We start from the raw sequence: 7,796 nt of genomic DNA, 5'->3' as shown, positions 1-7,796 counted from the left end.
GTCTACCAGGCTCCTCCGTCCATGGGATCTTCCAGGCAAGAGTACTGGAGTGGGGTGCCATTTTCTTCTCCACTTTATTCACTGCTTAACTGAATAATATTAAACCAAAATATATAATATGTATAACACATACACTGATCGTTTGGAGTACTTACATTCTATTGTGGGAAAAATAGGCTGTCCTGTCTCTAAAAAGATTTTCCCTCTGCATTTTCAACTCTTGAATAGGCCACTGATCTTGGCAGAATAACAGGAATAAAAACTGCCTGGGTGTAAGACCTGGCTTTGCTCAGAATGTGACTGTCGGCAAGTCACTTCACCTCTCTGGGCCTCAGTTTCCATCGTGCCCATTAATGAGGCTGGTATCATCCATGCTTGGCTCATCCGTGTAAGCATCAAAGGAGGTGAAGGAGCAGTGGGATGCATAAAGCGCTTTGTGGATTGTAACATTATAACTGTCCCAGTTCGCTGACCTCTTCTTTGGCTCTTTTCATCTTAAAATTCTATCCCTTAGAAGGTCCTATCTATCTGATCACAGTGAATCAATATAAATATTCAGCCCACTGTTTTTGCCTAGAGTTAGCCAGAAAGTGCAAAAAGAAGTGACAGGAGCAGATAATTATGTTTGATCACAATCAAATTCAGGACACAGTTTTGACATATTTATAATCCTTTTTTCACTGCTTTCATTTGTTGAAATCAAACAGACTTCAAATCTTGGCATGGGATATGAATAAGAAAATGTATAAGTAAACTGTATTGAGTGCCTGCCTGCTGTCTAGCATACTGTTAATAGACGTTTCTGTACAATATTTCACTGAATTCTTACAGCAGTCCTATATGTGTGTGTGTGATGTCGCTTCAGTTGTGTCCAACTCTTTGCAACCCCTATGGACTGTAGCCCACTAGGCTCCTCTGTCTATGGGATTCTCTAGGTAAGAATCCTGGAATGGGTTGCCATGCGCTCCTCTAGGGGATCTTCCCAACCCAGGGATCGAACCCGCACCTCTTAGGTCTCCTGCATTGACAGGCAGGTTCTTTACCACTAGTGCCACCTGGGAAGCCCAGCAACCCGATGAGGTAGTTATTTTGTTTTTTTAGACCCCACTCTTGCTTCCTTCTCCCCACATCATGATACATACAAGTACCTACCACACCATAATAGTTGAGTCAATTTAGAACACACTTGCATCCCTTTTACTAGTTCATGTTACCTGACAAACAGTAACATTCATCAGAAATAAGACAAACAGAACATTATAAATTCTTTTTATTATTTGTCATTTATTTCTATTAAAAATAAGTAGACTTCAATTTAAGAGCTAATGCCTATCCTTCTGAAACTCTTACAAAAAATTTCAAGGGAAGAAACACTTTCAAACTCATTCCATGAGGCAAACATTGCCCTGATACCAAAATGAGACAAAAACATCACAAAAAAAGAAAAGTATAGGCCAATATCACTGATGAATATAGATGGAAAAATCTTCAATGAAATTCTAGCAAACAGAAATCAACAACACATTAAAAAGATCATATAGCTTGACCAAGCTGAGTTTATCCCAGGATTTATCCCAAGTTTATCTTCAGTATATGCAAATCAATCAATGTGATATACCATATTAACAAAATGAAAGATTAAAAACCATATGCTAATCTCAATAGATGCAGAAAAACCTGAAAAAATTTAGCACCCATTTATGATTAAAAACTCTACAAAAAATGGACACAGAAGCAACCTACCCCAACATAATAAAGGCCATATATAATGAACCCACAGCAAACATGATTCTCAATGGTGAAAAACTGAAAGCATTCCCTCTAAGATCAGAAACAAGAGAAGGGTGCCCACTCTTGCCACTACTGTTCAACACAGTTTTGGAAGTCCTAGCTATAGCAATCAGAGAAGAAAAAAATAAAATAAATCCAGATTGGAAAATAAGAAGTAAAACTCTCACTGTTTGCAGATGTGATACTATACATAGAAAACCCTAAAGATACTAGCAGAAAACTCCTAAAGCAATCAGTGAATTGGGTAAAGTTGCAGGATACAAAATCAACACACAGAAATCACTTGCATACCTATATACTAACAACAAAAAATCAGAAAGAGAAAATAAGCAATCAATCCCATTTACCACTGCAACAAAAAAAATAACACACCTAGGAATAAACCTACCTAAGGAAACAAAAGAGCTGTTTACAGAAAACTATGACACTGATGAAAGAAATCAAAGACATAAACAGATGGAGAGATATTCCATGTTTTGGGGTTGGAAGAATCAATACTGTGAAAATGACTATACCACCAAATGCAATCTACAGATTTAATGTGATCCCTATCAAATTACCAACGGCATTCTTCACAGAACTAGAGCAAAACTTTTCACAATTTGTTCAGTTCAGTCACTCAGTCATGGCCGACTCTTTGCAACCCCATGGACTGCAGTACCCCAGGTTTCCCTGTCCATCACCAACTCCTGGAGCTTGCTCAAACTCATGTCCATCGAGTCAGTGATGCCATCCAACCATCTCATCCTCTGTTGTCCCCTTCTCCTCCTGCCTTCAATCTTTCCCAGCATCAGGGTCTTTTCCAATGAGTCAGCTTCTTCACATCAGGCGGCCAAAGTATTGGGAGTTTCAGCTTCAGCATCAGTCCTTCCAAAGAACATTCAGGACTGATCTCCTTTAGGATGGACTGATTGGATCTCCTTGCAGTCCAAGAGACTCTCAAGAGTCTTCTTCAACAGCACAGTTCAAAAGCATCAATTCTTCAGCATTCAGTTTCCCTTATGGTCCAATTCTCACATCCAAACATGACTACTGGAAAAATCATAGCTTTGCTTAGATAGACCTTCTATCTTACAAATAGCTGTGAAAAGAAAAGAGGCGAAAGGCAAAGGGGAGAAGGAAAGATATGCCCATTTGAATGCAGAGTTCCAAAGAATAGCAAGGAGAGATAAGAAAGCCTTCCTCAGTGACCAATGCAAAGAAACAGAGGAAAACAACAGAATGGGAAAGACTAGGGATCTCCTCAAGAAAATTAGAGATACCAAGGGAACATTTCATGCAAAGATGGGCACAATAAAGGACAGAAATGGTATGAACCTAACAGAAGCAAAAGATATTAAGAAGAGGTGGCAAGAATACACAGAAGAACTACACAAAAAAGATCTTCACGACCCAGATAATCATGATGGTGTGATTACTCACGTAGAGCCAGACATCCTGGACTGTGAAGTCAAGTGGGTCTAAGGAAGCATCACTACGAACAAAGCTAGTGGAGGTGATGGAATTCCAGTTGTGCTATTTCAAATTCTAAAAGATGATGCTGTGAAAGTGCTGCACTCAATATGCCAGCAAATTTGGAAAACTCAGCAGTGGCCACAGGACTGGAGAAGATCAGTTTTCATTCCAATCCCAAAGAAAGGCAATGCCAAAGAATGCTCAAACTACCTCACAATTGCACTCATCTCACATGCTAGCAAAGTAATGCTCAAAATTCTCCAGGCCAGGCTTCAACAGTATGTGAATCATGAACTTCCAGATGTTCAAGCTGGATTTATAAAATGCAGAGGAACCAGAGATCAAGTTGCCAACATCCGCTGAATCATTGAAAAAGCAAGAGAGTTCCAGAAAAACATCTATTTCTGCTTTACTGACTATGCCAAAGTCTTTGACTGTGTAGCTCACAACAAACTCTGGAAAATTCTTAAAGAGATGAGAATACCAGACCACCTGACCTGCCTCTTGAGAAATCTGTATGCAGGTAAGGAAGCAACAGTTAGAACTGGACAAGGAACAACAGACTGGTTCCAAATCAGGAAAGGAGCACGTCAAGGCTGTATATTGTCACCCTGCTTATTTAACTTATATGCAGAGTACATCATGAGAAACGCTGGGCTGGATGAAGCACAAGCTGGAATCAAGATTGCTGGGAGAAATATCAATAACCTCAGATATGCAGATGATACCACCCTTATGGCAGAAAGTGAAGAAGAACTAAAGAGCCTCTTGATGAAAGTGAAAGAGGAGAGTGAAAAAGTTGGCTTAAAACTCAACATTCAGAAAAGTAAGATCTGGTCCCATTACTTCATGGGAAATAGACAGGGAGACAGTGGCTGACTTTATTTTTGGGGACTCCAAAATCACTGCAGATGGTGACTGCAACCATGAAATTAAAAGGTGCTTGCTCCTTGGAAGAAAAGTCATGACCAACCTAGACAGCATATTAAAAAGCAGAGACATTACTTTGCGAACAAAGGTCCATCTAGTCAACAATTTGGTTTTTCCAATAGTCATGTATGGATGTGGAGCAGGCAATGGCAACCCACTCCAGTATTCTTGCCTGGCAAATCCCATGGACGGAGGAGCCTGGTGGGCTATAGTCCATGGGGTCGCGAAGAGTCGGACATGACTGAGTGACTTCACTTTCACTTTTCACTTCATGCATTGGAGAAGGAAATGCTAACCCACTCCAGTATTCTTGCCTGGAGAACCCCAGGGACGGGGGAGCCTGGTGGGCTGCCATCTATGGGGACGCACAGAGTTGGATGTGACTGAAGCGACTTAGCAGCAGCATGTATGGATGTGAGTTGGACTATAAAGAAAGCTGAGCCCCGTAAGAATTGATGCTTCTGAACTGTGGTGTTGGAGAAGACTCTTGAGAGTCCCTTGGACTGCAAGGAGCTCAAATCAGTCAATCCTAAAGGAATTCAGTCTTGAATATTCATTGGAAGGACTGATGCTGAAGCTGAAACTCCAGTGTTTGACCACCTGATGCGAAGCACTGACTCATTGGAAAAGACCCTGATGCTGGGAAAGATTGAAGGCAGGAGAAGAAGGGGATGACAAAGTTAGAGATGGTTGGATGGCATCACCAACTCAATGGACATGAGATTGAGCAAGCTCCGGGAGTTGGTGATGGACAGGGAAGTCTGGCATACTGCAGTCCATTGAATCGCAACGAGTTGGACATGACTGAGTGACTGAACTGAACCTTTGTGGCAAAGTAATGTCTCTGCTTTTTAATATGCTGTTTAGGTTGGTCACAGCTTTACAATTTGTTATGGAAATACAAAACACCCTGATCAGCCAAAGCAATGTTTTAGAAAGAAGGATGGAGCTGGAGAAACCAACGTTCCTGACTTCAGAATATACTACAAAGCTACAGTCATCAAGACAGTATAGTACTGGCATGAAAACAGAAATATAGACCAATGGAACAAGACAGAAAGCCCAGAGATAAACTCACGCACTTATGGGCACCTTATATTTGACAATGGAGGTAAGAATGTACAATGGAGTAAAGACAGCTTCTTCAATAAGTAGTGCTGGGAAAACTGGACAGCTACATGTAAAAGAATGAAATTAGAACACTTCCTAACACCATACATAAATATAAACTCAAAATGGATTAAAGACCTAAATGTAAGACCAGAAACTACAAAACTCTTACAGGAAAACACAGGCAGAACACTGACATAAATCAAAGTAAGATCCCCTATGATCCACCTCCTGGAATAATGGAAATAAAAACAAAAATAAACAAGTGGGACCTAGTTAAACTTAAAAGCTTTTGTACAGCAAAGGAAACTATAAACAAGGTAAAAAGACAACCCTCAGAATTGGAGAAAATAATAGCAAATGGAACAACTGACAATAGATTAATTTCCAAACTATATAAGCAGCTCATGCAACTTGATATCAGAAAAAGAAACAATCCAATCAAAAGTGGGCAAAAGGCCTAAACAGACATTTCTCCAAAAAAGATAAATAGATGGCTAATAAATACATGAAAAGATGCTCAATATTGCTCATTATTAGAAAAATGCAAATCAAAACTATAATGAGATAGTCTGGTATTCTGATCTCATACCAGTCAGAATGGTCACCATCAAAAAAAATCTACAAAAAACAAATGCTGGAGAGGGTGTGGAGAAAAGGGGACCCTCTTGTACTACTGGTGGGAATGTAAACTGATGCAGCCACTATTGAAGACAGTATGGAGATTCCTTAAAAAACTAGGAATAAAACTACCATATGACACAGCAATCCTACCACTGGGCATATTTCCTGAGAAAACCATGATTGAAAAAGACACATATAACCCAGTTTTCACTGCAGCAATATTTACAATAGCTAGGACATGGAAGCAACCTAGATGTCTACTGACAGATGAATGGATAAAGAAAGTGTGGTACATATATGTGATGGAATATTACTCAGCCATAAAAAGGAATACATATGAGTCAGTGCTAATGAGGTGGATGAACCTAGAGTATTAAACAGAGTGAAGTAAGTCAGGAAGAGAGAAACAAATACCGTACATTAACACATATATATGGAATCTAGGAAGAAAGTGCCTATTTGCAGGGCAGCAATGGAGATGCAGACATAGAGAATAGACTTATGGACACGGCAGGGAAGGAGACGGTGGGACAAATGGAGACAGTAGCATGGAAATATATACACTACCATATGCAAAATAGCCAGTGGGAATTTGCTATATGACTCGGAACTCATCCAGGACTCCGTGACAACCTAGAGGGGTGGGATGAGGTGGTAGGGAGGTTCAAGACGGAGGGGACATATGTATACCTATGGCTGATTCATGTTGATATATGGCAGAAACCAGCACAGTATTGTAAAGCAATTATCCTTCAACTAAAAATGAATTAAAAATACTATACTTCAATTTAAAAAATAAAAAGTAGATATAACCTTTTCCTCACAACATTTCTTTGGTTTATCTGGAATTTCACCATGGTATTTCCACTACCCTGATGCTCACACAACATGAAATACCATGTCATCAAGAGGCTCCTTCATTTCACTTACAACACTCATATCAATAGTTTTCATAATCTGAGAGGCATTTACAACACGATGAGAGGTCTCAACAGTAGAATAACTCTTCAAACTTAGAGTGATGACATGGATGCCCTCCACCACATCACACATTTGATGAACCCCCTTAAGTCAGTCTAAAATAAGTAAGGGATTTCGCAGGTGGTGCTAGTGTTAAAGAACCAGCCTGCCAATGCAGGAGACATAAGAGACGCAGGTTTGATCTCTGAGTCAGGAAGATCGCATGGCGACCCACTCCAGTATTCTTGCCTGGAGAATCCCATGGACAGAGGAGCCTGGCAGTCACAAAAAGTTGGACACGACTGAAATGACTTAGCATAAAATAAGTAAGAAAGGAAGGAATCAAACTCTCTTCTACTGGTTTCAAGCCAATACCACAAGCATTATATCTCTCTTGACAAGTGAGATATAGTAAAAATTATGTAACCTTATGCAGGTTAAATCATAGGTGGAAACCCTTTCTATTTCCATGGCATATCCTTTCCCTTGGACAGCAAGGAGATTAAACCAATCAATCCTAAAGGAAACCAACCCTGAATATTCACTGGAAGGACTAATGCTGAAGCTGAAGCTCCAATACTTTGGCCACCTGATGTGAAGAGTTGACTCATTAGAAAAGACCCTGATGCTGGCAAAGATTGAGGGCAGGAGGAGAAGGGCACGACAGGATGAGATGGTTGGATGGCATCACCAACTCAATGAACATGAGTTTGAGCAAACTCCAGGAGATAATGAAGGACAGGGAAGCCTGGCGTGCTGCCGTTCATGAGGTCGCAAAGAGTCAGACACGACTTAGCAACTGAACAACAACAATCCTTTTTAACTTGGCTTTAAAGACGCAACATCACCCACCACAGAAGAGCTCCTACACTTCCATGATCACATGTGAATCATCACATTTTCCATGACTTCTTTGGCTCTTTATA

Source organism: Cervus elaphus, chromosome 24, assembly GCF_910594005.1.
Source record: "Cervus elaphus chromosome 24, mCerEla1.1, whole genome shotgun sequence".
Classification (NCBI taxonomy): Eukaryota; Metazoa; Chordata; class Mammalia; order Artiodactyla; family Cervidae; genus Cervus; species Cervus elaphus.
The sequence above is the reverse complement of the archived record's forward strand: the minus strand, read 5'-3'. Positions refer to the sequence as shown.